The 15,876-nt window shown below is 41.0% G+C and overlaps 1 long non-coding RNA gene across 2 annotated transcripts in view; it reads right to left on the bottom strand.

Moving 5' to 3' along the window:
- Positions 1-15,362, bottom strand: part of LOC133061507 (uncharacterized) — a 161,029-nt gene extending 145,667 nt beyond the window's left edge. For both annotated transcript variants that reach the window (XR_009694004.1, XR_009694002.1), the window contains exon 1: positions 14,997-15,362. This is a non-coding gene — a long non-coding RNA (uncharacterized LOC133061507). The remainder of the gene's footprint in view (positions 1-14,996) is intronic.
- Between the last annotated feature and the right edge of the window lie 514 nt (positions 15,363-15,876).

Genomic DNA, 15,876 nt, shown 5'->3' with positions numbered 1-15,876 from the left:
ACCAGACTTAATGGAGGCTCCAAGGAGCTTGGTCCTTGGAGAGCAGTGACTCAGGAGAGACACAGCAGTGATACTTAAGAATGTCACCAGAAGTAGTCAGGGAGATGGCCACCAAACATGCTTAGGAAGTTCCTCACTTCCTAGGAAGGGTTTGCAGCTGAAACTGAGGTTGAGATGAAAACCGCATGAGAAGCAAGGTTTCAAAATGAAGCCTCTAGGACTCACACAGGAAGCCACATGCTAGAGGATGACCCCAACGCTGAGCCTATTCCCACCCTGCAATCCTGTTTGAGAAAGCAGAGATAAGGGCTGGCGGTGATTTTTCCAGAAAGAACACTGGGAGGCTGGTTGGTACTTGGCAAATGAAAATGTGAATAATGAGACCTTGATTTAAAGCTATGAAGTCTTGCCTACCACCTGAAAAGGTAGAGTCCAGGGAATAGTGATAAGACTTGGCATCTTCTATCTTGCCATAAAAGAACACTCAGGCTTGCAGAAGCAGAATATGCTGCCTTCCCAAGGAGGCAAGCTGAACAATCTAATACTAGGCCATGTCCAGGTTTCATGGTCAGGTTCATGTATAGGTCGATATCATTATGATACCAACTTTATTCAGTTCAGTTCAGTTCGGTTCAGCCACTCAGTCATATCCGACTCTTTGCAACCCCATGGACTGCAGCACGCCAGGCCTCCCTGTCCATCACCAACTCCCGGAGTCCACCCAAACCCATGTCCAGTGAGTCAGTAATGCCATCCAGACATCTCATCCTCTGTTGTCCCCTTCTCCTCCCACCTTCAATCTTTCCCAGCATCAGGGTCTTTTCCAATGAGTCAGCTCTTCTCATCAGGTGGCCAAAGTATTGGAGTTTCAGCTTCATCATCAGTCCTTCCAATGAACACCCAGGACTGATCTCCTTTAGGATGGACTGGTTGGATCTCCTTGCAGTCCAAGGGACTCTCAAGAGTCTTCTCCAACACCACACTTCAAAAGCATCAATTCTGTGGTGCTCAGCCTTCTTTATAGTCCAACTCTCACATCCATACATGACTACTGGAAAAACCATAGCCTTGACTAGATGGACCTTTGTGGACAAAGTAATGTCTCTGCTTTTGAATATGCTGTCTAGGTGGGTCATAACTTTCCTTCCAAGGAGTAAGCGTCTTTTAATTTCATGGCTGCAATCACCAGCTGCAGTGATTTTGGAGCCCAAAAAAATAAAGTCAGCCACTGTTTCCACTGTTTCCTCATCTATTTACCAACTTTATTAAAAAGAACTATATTTTACATTAGGTTTGGGGAGAAAACACACTTAATCTCATTTTTTGTTATTTGTTTGTAAGTTGTACAGGAAGAAGTTGTTTAGCCCTTTAGAAAAGAAACAGTACCATCTTCAGATACAGTCTGTGTTGAGGCTTAAATCGACAGCAGAAGACAGCTGGGGGCTGATGAATAGTTCGGAAAATAGAAATAGCTAGTGATATGTCCTTTACATCTAAGAAGCTAACGGCCCCTGGAGAAAAGTTGCCACCCTCGCCTTCTGGTGGCCTGACATTCCTTTCTCTGTCTTCATTCTGCTCCTGCTCACAATTCTATAAAATTCTTCCAACCATCTTAGTAGACACTGACCCACTTCTCTCCCTATCACTTTTACCTGGTGACCTCATATACTTCACAGAGAAAATAAGATACCAGTAACAAGAGCTTCTTCACTTTCCTGCTTGCCCTCATCCCCAACCCAGAAAAGGAACTTATCCACACTCACCATCACCTCTTTCCTTCATCTCGGTGGAAGGACAGGGAGGTCCCCCTACCCATATACCGGTCTATTCTCTCCATCTGGCCTCAGGGTTCCTTCCCCTCCCAGCCATTCAAGCAACTGGCCTCAATTATTACCAGTTCCTCTTCTGTGTGTTTAATCAATTTCCAAGGATTCTTCCCCCACCTTAAATATAATGAGTTTTGGTGTTACCTCTTTGTAAATTACCTCTGTGTTTCCTAGTCAGATTTATTTAAAGAACAATCTTCACTGGCTCTGTCCAAATGCTAGCCTCCTATTCGCCCCTTCACTCCTTCTTGTACTATAATCCAGCCTCTGAATCTTCTTCATTGGAACTGCTCTCACCATGGTTTCTAATCACTTAGAATCACCACGTGTGCATGTGTGCTAAGTTGCTTCAGTTGTGTCCAACTCTGTACGACTGTATGGACTATAGCCCAACAGGCTCCTCTGTCCATGGAATTCTCCAGGCAAGAATACTGCAGTGGGTTGCCATGTCCTCCTCCAGGGGAATCTTCCTGACCCAGGGATTGAGCCTGTGTCTCTTGCATCTCCTGCATTGGGAGGCGGGTTCTTCACCGCTGAGCCACCCGGGAAGCCCTCAGAATCACCATACCTAGTATTAAGAGTTTCCTCCTTAGCCTTGACCTCGCAGAAACACTTGACATGGTGTTTTCCTCCCTTCTGATTCACTCTTTCCGCTAAGACCTCTGTATTAGCGCACACTCTCTCCCTCTCTCTTCCCCAACCGACCCCTTCTCCCCTCTTCCATCTCTTCTCCCTTCTCCCTTCCCACAAGCTCTTTTTCTCCTGCACTTTCCTCCTTCCTATCTGTATATGCTTTCCAAGTCTCCAAGGAACATTCAGCTTCTCTGTCCCTTCAAATGTGCCTCAGAATTCTAGTCTTGGTCATCTTTTCTTACACTCTACCCACGACCTCATCTATGTGGCCTCTGGCCCTATTCCAGAAACTCTGCCCTTCCAGCACAGAACCTTCCTCTGAGTTCCAAAACCATCATGTCCAGCTGTCAGTGACACCTCAGACTCAGTATTGCTAAACCTAAAATAATCCTCTCTGCCTATGTCCCCTGACTCAAAATCTGCCCTCTTCCCCAGAGTTTCAACCTTGCTTATGGGAGCAATCATTGCCCTTGGCACACAATGAATCAGAAGTTCTTTGTGTGTGTGTGTTTTTCAAAAACACTTTATTCTCATTTCACACACAGTACCCAAAGTCAATTACACTGGTTTCTAAGAGGAATAACATATCCTGGGGTAAGCAATATTTTACAATGTTATTTCTTGCTGTCTAGAGCAATGTATTATTTTTCCGGTTATTTGCCTGTCACTGTACTAGCTATTGGCATGGGGTGGGGAGATATATGGCTCGCACATACACCAAAGAAAACAGACTGAAGGAAAATATCCATTAGCTTATTAATATGATCACAGTGTAGAAATGTTGCCTATTGATATTATAGAAGTAGTGTATGGGATGGGGCTTTGGGTTATTGGGTGTGGTCTTGATAACTTGAATTATACTGCATTTTTTTTTACCTAATAAAGTATATTATAACTTCTCTACACTGCATGAAGTAACTTAGAAGCAACATCTTCTCCCTATATTTTATTCTGATAATTGTGTCTTCTTTTAAAAAGCATATATTTATAAAACCAGATCCTACTCTATCTGGGCAATATTTGCTTTATCACACATTAAACCATCTAGACATCGATCAATCCATCGTATTTCACAGTAGCTTATAGACATCAGATACTTCACCTCTAAACACTTGACCATGCCTATTATTAAGAGGAATTTCATCTCCTGAAAGGTACAGATCTTGAGTATATCATCCAAAGAGCAACTCATTCTTGGCTTCTTCTTCCTCCCACTCCTCTCATGTTCAATCACCTTCTTTGTTGCTTAACTCCCTTCCCTCTCTTCCAGCCCCACAGCTTTGGTTCACACTTCTGTTATTTCTCATCTAAATTACTGGAAAATCATCCAGTTTCTTCCATTCTAATCTTTCGACAACTCTGTCAAAGTGATTTTTTTAAACCACATATCTGATGTCATTTCCCATCTAAATTCCTTCTCTAGTTCTACCCCCAAACATTTAAGGAAAGCGTAATTTCTTGGGCATGGTACAGAAGGATCTGACCTTATTTCTCCAGCCTCATTTCCTGCCACCGTCCTGCTTCTCTGATTTCTTCTCAACCCCTTCTCACATAAGCATGAGTCACCAACGATCTGAGGTTCTTTGTAACACTTCATGGGCCTGCGTGCTCCTCACCTTCTTAGATGCTGTTCCTCTGTCTGCAATGCCCTGCTCTCCATTTCATTTCACCTAGCCACTCTCTACTCACTCTTCCTTACTCGGTTCAGATACTGCCTCCTCTGTAGGTCTTGCATGTCCACCCTCTACTGCACTGCAGACATAGGTGGATGCCCCTCCTAGGATTCCTAAACACCACGTACACCTATTTGTCTTGGAATTTTTGCCTTTGTCAGTCATCCCAACCAGTCTGAAGCTTCTTGGGGGCAGAGAACAAACCCTGCTTCTCAGCTCTCTGATCCCAGATACATAAATGTTCAGTAAATGTTTCTGGAAGGAAAGCCAACAGAAGGAAGGCAGGGGTATTAAGAGATGCCTGAGAATGTGTAACATTCAAGGTAAATGGCTGGATAGCATTAATTCAAGAAAACATTTACTATAAAATTAAAACCAAAGGGGCCATTTTAGTCTACACAGGCACTTACCTGTGGCCTCAGGAAAACCATAAATAAGATCACACACCACTTTTTGATTTTTTTATTTTTAATTGTGGTACATATAGCATGAAATTTACCATCTTATCCATTTTTAAATGTACAGTTTGGTAGTGTTAGGGGCTTCCCTGGTGGCTTAGATGGTAAAGAATCTGCCTGTAATGCAGGAGATGCAGGTTCAATCCCTGTATTGGGAAGATCCCCTGAAGAAAGGAATGGCAACCCACTCCAGTATTCTTGCCTGGAGATTTTCAGGGACAGAGGAGCCTGGTGGGCTACAGTCCATAGGGTCACAAAGAATTAGAGCGACTAACACTTTCACTTTCATGCTTTGGCAGTATGAAAGTTAATTATATTCACATTAGTGTATGCACACTTTTAATTATATAAATAACAAGGTTATATTTCCTTTTGTAAAATGGAAAAACAAAGGCATTAAGAAAGCTATGAATTAAGGAGGCTAGATTCTTGACTAAAGTATAAGGAGTAGCCATGCAGGGACTTAGCTATTAGGGTTTCCCAGGTGGCACTGGTGGTAAAGAATCTGCCTGCCAATGCAGCAGACAAGAGATGCCGGTTTGATCCCTGGGCCAGGAACATCCCCTGGAGGAGGAAATGGCAACCCACTCCAGTATTCTTGCCTGGAAAATCCCATGGACAGGGACGCCTGGCGGGCTACAGTCCATGGGGTCACAAAGAGTGACTAAGATGACTTAGCACATGCAGGGACTGCTCGAAGGATGCACCACTAATGATCTGGCAGCAGCTTCTAGAGCTGAAAGTGAAAGTGTGAGTCACTCAGCCATGGCCAGCTCTGAGCGTGTGACCCCGTGATCTGCAGCCCACCAGGCTCCTCTGCCCACTGAATTCTCCAAGCAACAACACTGGAGTGGGTTGCCATGCCCTCCTCCAGGGGATCTTCCCAACCCAGGGATCGAACCTGGGTCTCCTGCATTACAGGTAGATTCTTTACCATCTGAACTACCAGGAAAGCCCTCTAGAGCTGAAGACAAAACTATCAAATCACAGCAATCAGATGATGTTTTCTTCTAAAGAATAAGTGCATCAGACTTCCTTTCTGGTGTTAAAAAATCCCATGGGCTTTACACTTGACAGCAATATCCAGTATACTTTAGGCTTGGTCCTGATTATCCAACTTATTATATATCTGGTAATTTTAGAGAAACACAAAAGATCCAAATTATACCATTAATTAAACAGCACACCATCTCACATCTTATCCAAGAAAATGAATCCTCATCTAGTTATAAATTTCTATGGACTGGATTACTTGGCAGTCCTCCACAGCAGGTAAGAAAGAAGTTAAGAAGTTTGAAATATTTAATATATTGACAGTATCTGTATTCAGGCAGTTGATAGATTTGCTGCACCAATTCCAACATAGTCATATCATAGCACAGAGCACGTTAGTACCCACCAAGAGGCTCTGCACCATATGAAGGACTTAGAAAAGAAGTCAAAATGAATCAGTCCACAGTTATTTATTCAGACTGTAATATGAGCCATCAGTGTGTTAAATATTAATGAAAAGAAACTGAAAGTCACTCAGTCATGTCTGACTCTTCGGGACCCCATGGACTGTCCATGAATTCTCCAGGCCAGAATATTGGAGTGGTAGCCTATCCCTTCTCCAGTGAATCTTCCCGACCCAGGAGTCAAACTGGGGTCTCCTGCATTGCAGTTGGATTCTTTACCAACTGAGCTATCAGGGAAGCCCAAATATTTATACTATAGCATTAAAATTAGCATACTGACTCACGTATTTCAGAAATAAAACTTTCAAACTATAAAAAAAAAAAATCTGACTATAAGTAATGGAAACCAGGAGGTAAAATGATTATATTTACTTCTTCAAAACTTGGAAAGAGTATAAACTGACAGGAAAAAACTACAATTGACTACACAGGCAAAGTCATAGAAAGAAACGAAAAGATTAGGGATGGCTGTTCAGAATTAGATGCGGATTTTCACAATTAATTACTGTTTTTCTTTATCTGGGACTCCAGAAAATACTCCCTGATCCACACTGAGGAAGGAAACGAAAATTAGGGGGTTAGGAGCTGCGGTTACATTCACCATTGCCCTGAAAGGTGAGATGTTCCCATCCCTTGGTTTGTCTGTTTCTTTGCAGGCAGGCTTTCTCTGCCTTGGGATGCACATGACCCACATATGTCACACCTGAAAACCCTATTTTTCTATCCCCTCACATCCAATAAGGATGAACTAAAGCCTCTGAGACCCAATTTCAAAATTTTAAGTGGAAAAACTAATGACAGCTTAGGTCAAGTGTCCCAGACATCTGTTACCTTTGACTTTTCCAAAAGACTAACTTCTAGGACTCCCAGATATGATACTGTATTTTGATCTTCTACCAGGTCACACAGTGGTAAAGAATTCACCTGCCAAGGTAGGAGGTGCAAAAGATGTGAGTTCGATCCCTGAGTCAGGAAGATCCCCTGGAGAGGGAAATGGCAACCTGCTCCAGTATTCTTGCCTGGAAAGTTCCATGGACAGAGGAGCCTGGCAAGTATAGTCCATGGGGTCACAAAGAGTCAGACACGACTGATCATGCATGCAAAACAAATGCATACGACTGCAAAAATGCTTCAGTACCTACATAGCATTTTGATTCATCCAGTAGCCAAGTGAATTTATAGAAATATGATGTGAGAATACTCAGTTCCAAATTCTTAAATTACCAAACCAATACTGTTGCGTTTCATCCCATCCAACAAGAAGCACATGCACTTCTTTTTTAAGTGAAGAGTTTCAAGCACATTTTTAGGATATTCAGTTTGTACTCTTTTTTTTCCACAAGAGGTAAACTCATCTTTACTTACTGGAAAAATCAGTCTGTGCAACTGTTCTCATCATCAATGTGGGAGTCTTTATCTGGAAGGCTCAGCATTTATTGACTGCTAAGACTGTGGCAACACGCAGACAGCATAAACCACCATTTCTTACCCCAGATGCTTTGTTTTAAAGAATTGGAGCTGCTCATGCTAACAAATGCCGGAAGGCACACTGAAGTACCAATTACTCACTATTTAAGGACAATGCCCTCTCCAGAATGGAATAAAGCTCACAATCATGAAAAAGTTGATTCTGCTGTGAGGAGTCGAGTAGATCCATGCTCTCTCTCTAGCAAGCCTTTATAATCTGTACTAATCACAAGTTTCTTTAGGAATTCTTGTCTAGGGATAAGCTTAAACCATTAATTAAGTCACTGCATATGATGCTATCGTTGTTCGCTCCTTGTTTATAATATGTACTTGTCTGCTGGTCTGAACGTGGAAAATGGGTTGCAGATGCCCAAGCTGCCTGCCTCTGCAGAACCCAGACTGCTGGGTGCTGCTCTGTTGTGGGCAAACTGTGTCCCCTCCACATTTCTATACTGAAGTCCTAACCCCTGCACCATCGAGGCTGATGGTGTTTGAAGGCAGGGCCTTTAAAAAGCTAATCAAGTTAAAAGAAGATCACTAGGATGGATGGGTCCTAATCCAACCTGACTGGCGTCCTTACAAGAAGAGGAAATCTGGGGACATGCAGATGGAAGTTTGAACTCCAGGAATGCTTGAGCACAGAGAAAAAGATAATGTCAGGACACAGTGAGACGTGGCAGCCATGTGCAACTTAAGCAAAGAGGCCTCAAAAGGAACCAAATCGTAAACCCCTTGATCTTGAACTTCCAGTCCACAGGACTGCAAAAAAAAAAAATTAACTTCTGCTGGTTAAGCCACCCAATTTGTGGCGTTTTGTTATGATAGCTTAGGAAACTAATTTGGTCCTCCTTGAGAGGTTTTAATATCAGAGGATTCTCTAATCCTTTTCCTCAGGGTGACGCGTTCACAGGTCTAACTGTGTGTGACCCCAATTTAGTCTCTTTCAGATATAGAGAGAAACTGCGAGAGACGTTCCCTTGACACAGGGGGCCCATATCCCTCAGGGTGACCAGTGGATGGAACGGGTAGGGACTGTCTGCCGTCTCTGAGATAGACTCCCCAGGTTCACAGTCCCCCGTACTCCCTGGTGCTGGGTACCTGATTGCTCCACCCGTTTATAATGCCTGTCTGACCTCTATAAGCATTGGAGCCCCTGAGATGCTCTGCCCAGACCCAGGCTCCTGGAGTCACAGTGCTTCTATCCCTGGTGCAGACACAGTGATTAAGCATCCCGGGGAGACTTGGCAGCAGCAGGTCCATTAAAAACATTTCCTCTAAAGCCAGCTGACATTGATTTTTTGGGGATACACTTCCAGAGGACAAAAACGCAACTACAGAATCAAAGAAGCAATAATTCTTCTCTGGCTATTGTGATTACTGAAGCAGAGTCACCTTGCATACATACCAGATAACAAAATGTGGGGTTATCCTCCCCTTTGCACTTACCTGTGTAAAAATACAATCTAAGGAAGGAATACTTTTATGTGTCCAAAGGGGGATATTGTGCTTTAGTATGAATTAGGGGTTTGAGTTGTTGTAGGGCTTCTTAGTTGATGGTTAAAAAGATTAACTTTGGCCCAAATAAGGTTCATTAAAAGGTTGTTCTTTGCTAGTTTTTGATGCCACCCAGCACCACATCAGTCAGTCCAAGACTAATTTGTGGAAGTTGCAAATAATCCAAGCGGTGCTTCTAGAGATATTCTGTTAAGTCCTGGAAGCCAGACTACTCCCATGGTCAAGGAGAATCCCCATAGGGAAAAAACCAAGATTGTCCTAGGGATACTGGAGCCACACAGAGGTCACAAGAAGCATACACATTGTCAAGTACCACACACGCACGGATCACCAGCCAAAGCCCCCCCCCCCACACACACACATGTGTCACAACAGCAGTATTACAAAAAGCCATTACAAAAATCCAGCCCTTACAAACAAGTCGAAAGAAATGTGAAGAACAAAAAAAATCAACAAAATCACCTCTATTCCCTATTATTCCCTTTGTTCTCTCAGAATCCTCACCTCTGATTTTCACTAGCCCAGATTCTGATACTGATTTTTGTGCAGAAATGGCTAGTACATCTGCTAGCAACCATTTCTTCTATCTTTTCCCTCTTTGTTTGGCCTGGTGTCTCCTCAGCTGAAGTCAGTGTAGGGGAGACAGTCTGTTGCGATCTTCTTTGCTCAGGGTGTAACTCAAGGCACAGCTGCACTTGATAACTAAGCACCAGCCCACATGCTCCCATCGTGTCTGCCTTCAGGCCCAAGCAACAAAAGCCTCTGTGCTAATGGAACAATTCGGTGTTAGGTAATCAAGTCATTTTGGAAGAGCATGTATTATGCGCATTATGGGGAGTGAGAGGGGTGTTCAGCTTTTTCAGAAATAAAAATTGGACCCATTGTCTTCATCTAATTTGGAAAGAGATTATCCAAAAGCAGTAAACTCATGATTATACTAAACCTAATGTACAAGCAGATGACCTTGAGCCCTTTTTTCCCTGCTGCTGACTACTCGGTTTCACTGCTCACTATCTTCCTTATCAATGTGTAGAGAGAAAGGTCATAGTGATACTCATTCAATTCTTTTTGCTTTACCTTTGTAACTTGGGAAAAATTTGGAAAAGAAATAAGCCAAAACATATATGACACCTAAGGATCACCTGAGAATTTTAATTATCTCTGTGCTCTTTGCCACCCCCCCACCCACCAACTTGTAATTATTAGGGTTGGTTATATAAACCTTTCAATGAGATAAATATGTGTTTATTTCTCCATTTTGGGGTCAGTGCAAGAAATGCTCCAACAGCTAACTTGGCAAATGAAATGATCAACAAGAGCTACTAGAAAAGACTTGCTAAATCAAACATGATCTGTATATATTCTCCTGCCAAGTTGTAGGTCATGCACACCAAAGTTCTCAAAACTCAGTATCTCTGAGAAGATTTGACATAACAGAGAACTGAATTTGAACTGGATGTATGATTCTGTGATGCCATAACTGCACAGAAACTGTTGTCATCTCTGGCCACTGATAAACTCTATTCAACTTTAAAGAAAGTCACCTAAATTTTATGAACTTCAGTAGAAGCATCTGCAATAGATTCACTGCTCAACTTCATAGAGACATGACTGTGAGGTGAACATACGGCTTTCTCAAATAGTTCAAGAAGAATTTAAAAATTATATTTTTGAGAGTGATTAATGGAATCAAGGTTGGTGGGAGAAACATCAGCAACTTCAGATATGCAGATAATACCACCCTTATGGCAGAAAGTGAAGAGGAACTAAAGAGCCTCTTGATGAGGCTGAAGAAGCAAAGTGAAAAAGCCAGCTTAAAGCTAAATATTAAAAAAAACTAAGATTACAGCATCTGGCCCCACTACTTCATGGTAAAGAGAAGGGTAAAAGGTAGCAGCAATAATAGATTTCCTTTCTGGGCTCTAAAATCACTGCAGTTGGTGACTGCAGCCATGAAATTAGAAGACGATTGCTTCTTGGCAGGAAAGCATGAGAAACCTAGACAGTGTGTTGAAAAGCAAAAACATCACTTTTCCAACAAGAGTGTGTCTAGTCAAAGCTATGGTTTTTCCAGTAGTCACGTACCATTGTGAGAGAGTCTTTGCCATTGTAAAGGCGGCAGAGCACCAAAGAATTGACTCCTTCGAACTGTGGTGTTGGAGAAGACTCATAAGAGTCCCTTGGACAGCAAGGAGATCAAACCAGTAAAGGAAATCCACCCTGAATACTCATTGGACGGACTGATGCTAAAACTGAAGTTCCAATCTTTTGGCCACCTGAGGCAAAGAGTCAACTCATTGGAAAAGACCCTGATGGTTAGAAAGACTAAAGGCAGGAGGAGAAGAGAGTGACAGAGGATGAGATGGTTGGATGGCATCACTGATGCAAAGGCCATGAATTTGGGCAACCTCCTGGAGATGGTGAGGGATGGGGGGCCTGGCATGCTGCAGTCCATGGGGTTGCAAAGAGTCAGACATGGCTGACTCTTTAATATATACAATATTAATACATTGATTAATACAATATTACACATTGTATATAGTACAAATGGTTTGAAAGGGTATTAATGTTAATCAAGGATACTGTGCATTTATGCAATTAGACATTTCATTGTTAGGTGAATAATCAATTGGGTTATACTTCATAGAATGTATTGACTGCCAATTAACTTCAATGATACTTATTCCACTGTTCAAATATAAAACTTTTAGATTAACCACTGAAGAATTTTCTGAGGCTATGTTCCACGTTTCTGTCAATATTTGCCTTCTCTATATTGTAACACTTTAAAAATTATCTTAAGCTTGACCAAGATTATTGATCCTATTTCATCCACAGTTTAAAAAAAACAACTTATCATTTCCTTAATTTTGTAAGCCCACTACACTGCCACTCATTTGTGAGTAATAGTTGTTGTTTGTGGTATAATGACTTCATTCTAAACAGCATGGAAAAAACAGCTAAATTTTTTTTCTGTCGTCAGAGATCTCAGAGTCAAAATGCATAATGGCTGGGAGTTCAGGATTTAGAGGTGTGTGGAAGGAGATATGTGGAAGGCAGCTTGCTATTCTGTGCTTTTTCTAAGAATATGTTCCAATTCTGACGATTCTAGCTAAAAATTGGGTCAGGAAAGTTTGACAGCTTTAAATGAATAGATTTACTTCATGCACTAGGTCAATGTCTGAAGTCAGATCTTTATCCACTCACTATGATTTAATATGTATTAACAGCCAATGGTTAGGCTTATTGAGAATTAATGCTAATGAACCAGTGAACAGTTCAGTTCAGTTCAGTTGCTCAGTCGTGTCCGACTCTTTGTGACCCCATGAACCACAGCACACCAGGCCTCCTTGTCCATCACCAACTCCCGGGCAGTTTTATGCAAATACAGAAGCTGCCATTTATATCTTGCCACATAGAATAACACTGGTAATATCTCATTAATGAGAAAATTTTTTTTAAAAATAGTTAAAACTTTTCAAGTCCCAGACACTATTCCAAGTGCTTTATATGAATTATCTCACTGAATCCTCAAAAAGCTCCATGTTGCAAAATTGAGACATAGAAAGTTTGAGTAGCAAGTTCAAGGTCACACCATTTTTTAGGGGCAGAGACTGGCTCTAAACTGAAATGTACTTAGTTCAGATAGCCTACATTAACCTAGGTTTTATAGCCGCTAAACTGAATTGTAAATCACACTGCTACTGAAACTGTTTTGGATTAGCTCCGAAAGAACAAATTCTTATGCCATTAAACAGTTTTATTTCCCTCCCACCCTCAAACACCCAAAAAGCACAGGTGATATGCAGTCATCTTCTGAATTTCCTGTCTTCTCACAATTAGAGATTCTTTTTAATTAACCAACATTAATTGGAGAACAATAGCATATATGAGAGTACATAGAATCATGGTGCAAAACAATCACCTCATAGAAGCCAAATCAACTTGAGAAGTAAAGTTAAGAAATTCTGCCTCGGCCAAGGAAATGAAAAGGAAAATGGAGTCAAGGAGTTGTGTTTTTCCCCTCCAATGACTCATGTCACCTCAATCTTGGACATATCTGTACACATCCCAGTCTATTCATCATTCAACTGCACTGCTAAATCTTTCTTCAATGAAATACCAAGGACCTATAACAAACTTCTCCCTCAAAAATACTAAGCCACTCTTTGCCGTTAATTTAAAATCTCTTAAAGTGTCATTTCTCCCATAAGTCCTTTCAAAATCGATCACTGAAAAGCTACAGCTCAACTATTCTTCACCCTGGACGTTGGAGTTCAACAGCTACTTTTCCTAACTTCTAACCAACTTGTATCCACCTACAGATGACACTCTTTAAATGTCATATATCTTCAAAATTATGGTTGTGATAAATTATCTAACTTTCCTATTGGATTTGCATCTAGTCCAATATCATTCAAAATTACCTTCTTGAGTAATAGCTACAAAACCATATTATTATTAGAGTGGGGTGGGGGTTTCAAATTTCTGTCAGTATAAAGAGTTGTTCACAAAAAAATGTTTAACACCTTCAAGAGGCACGCCGACTGATGAGTTAAATTTGTTGAATATTTCAAAATACACTTTTTGTATTTGTTGGAAATGGGTTAACTGTATCACAGCATTGATTTTGTTTGTGAATGTGAAGCAACAACACCCATTCACATGCACCTTCCCTTCACACTAGGCAGCTCTTTTCTCAGTGATAATGGTCTGCTTTGCAGAGTACCTAATTGAACAGTAATATGACAGTTTTAATAATAACACAAATAAAAATACCATTGACAGGTATTGAATTTCTTTGCTATTTAGATAGTCTATTATATTTAACAAGAAAAATTATGTAGACATCAAGCACCTCTGGCTCTAAATTGATTTTATTTGCCCTACCCTTTAAAAGTCTTAAATAGGTAGCATGTATCTTTTGTATGAAATATAATTTGGAAAGTGGCATGTTTCCTTTTAATGCAACAAATAGTCTTTGAGTGTTTGGCCAGGCAATAAGAAGCTTATAGTCTTATAGGTTAAAAAAATCAATAAAACCCAATGATACATGAAATACTGACCAGGTAAGATGCCATATGAACAAAGGACAATGTGAACCCTAGAGCCAGCAAGCGGGATCAGAAGATGGCATCAATACAGACAGGTTGTGAGTATTAGCAAATCATCTCAAAATGGAGGAAGAAATAAAGGGAACCTATTAATTCACAGGCCTCAGAGGCCCAGACCCTGGCCAGCGTTTAAGTGTGATGGCTGGTGATGGTATTGAGACTCGCTGCAATTCTCAATAATGCTCCTAGCTCCCCAGTTCTACCTACCAGTCCCCTGGATGACTTCCTCGTGTTAACAAAAATGGCCGTGGTCGTTTGAGGCTGTTCCCCTACATACTAGACAGGAGCATCTTTTCCCAGCATTCCCAGGAAAAGTTCTAAATTCATTCTGATTGGACAGGGTCATGGCACCTGTGAATTAGTTACTAAATCTGTGAAAAACAGCTTCCTAATTAAATCAAACATGGTTAATACCCCCAGCTCAGCGTCACCTCCCTACATCCACATTGCTCCCTTACGGCAATCAGGGCTATTAGTTGGTGCAAAGGGAAGAAACTGGCAGGCAACCAACGGCTAACTACTGGAATTTATCTTCCTCTTGGCTTACTTTGGCTGTAAAATTAATTATATTCAGCTAAATTTATGTTGTTGTTTCTATGTTTGCATATACAATGTTAATCCGGTGTGATGCCCATCTAAGGAAACCCTGATAATGAAGAGTTGGTGGCAGATTCATCATATAGGGTCCCCAATCTTCATGGAATGACAGGCAGTATTTCAAAGTCAAATAAAACCAGTTTCATTCTCAGTTCTGCCACTGTATAACCCCAAAGGAGTCACAGCTCATTGCACACCTCCGTTTCTTCTCAATATACTTCAGTTCTTCTTTGTAAACTGGATATAAACGCCTTACCTTAGCGAACTATTGCAGAAATTGATGATGACAAAGGGAATGTACTTGGCCTGTGGAGATGGTTAAAGAAGCTATTATTATTACTGTTATTGCTATTATCCTCATCATCAAAATCTACATCATCACCCAACCCTGAACGGACAATGGTAACAGAGTCATAGATGTACAGACTTTTAGGGTAAGAAGGGTGCCTTGGAAATCAAATAATCAGCCGAGGCTTGTAGTAGAAGTTGACTCCCTTTGGCCTTTTCAGTATAGAACCAATGCTCTCCCTTTCAAACAGTTCTTTGAAAGGAATTTGACCATTAGCTGTGTAATCTAAGGCAATTTATTTAACCTCTTTAAAATTAGTTTCCTCATCTGAGAACATATTAAAATATCTACTTCACAGGGTTAAATAAATTAATGTATCTGACACATTCCATAAAAAAAAACCAAGTATTTTGCTACTATCATTATAATTATTACAAAAATATCCCACTAGTAACCAGGAGAAACAGTACTCTCCAAACTGAAAGTGCTTCCCTGATACTGTTTTGGGAACACTACTGTTGTTACCTTAAGATTTTGTTCACCCTCCCCTTGCATTCTCACTGAGACAGAGTTGAGAAGATAAATCAGGAAAAACACTTAAAAAAGTTTCCACATGCAATGTTTGGGAAACAGAGTATGTGAACCACACTGTCGCTCATCTATTGTATCTTCACGCCTTACCATGAAACAAACTTGCTCTAATGTCTCTTCCTACTTATTAAGCAAAGGACACGATAAAGAGCCATTTTGTGAGAAAGCATGAAGGCAAGGACAGCATGTTCTTTACAGTGAAATGAAAAATTTTCTTTAAAAGACAAATCCTTCATTCCAAAAATTTGAATGGGAA

The sequence above is a fragment of the Dama dama genome, chromosome 9, assembly GCF_033118175.1.
Source record: "Dama dama isolate Ldn47 chromosome 9, ASM3311817v1, whole genome shotgun sequence".
Classification (NCBI taxonomy): domain Eukaryota; kingdom Metazoa; phylum Chordata; class Mammalia; order Artiodactyla; family Cervidae; genus Dama; species Dama dama.
This window is presented reverse-complemented; position numbering and strand designations above follow the sequence as displayed.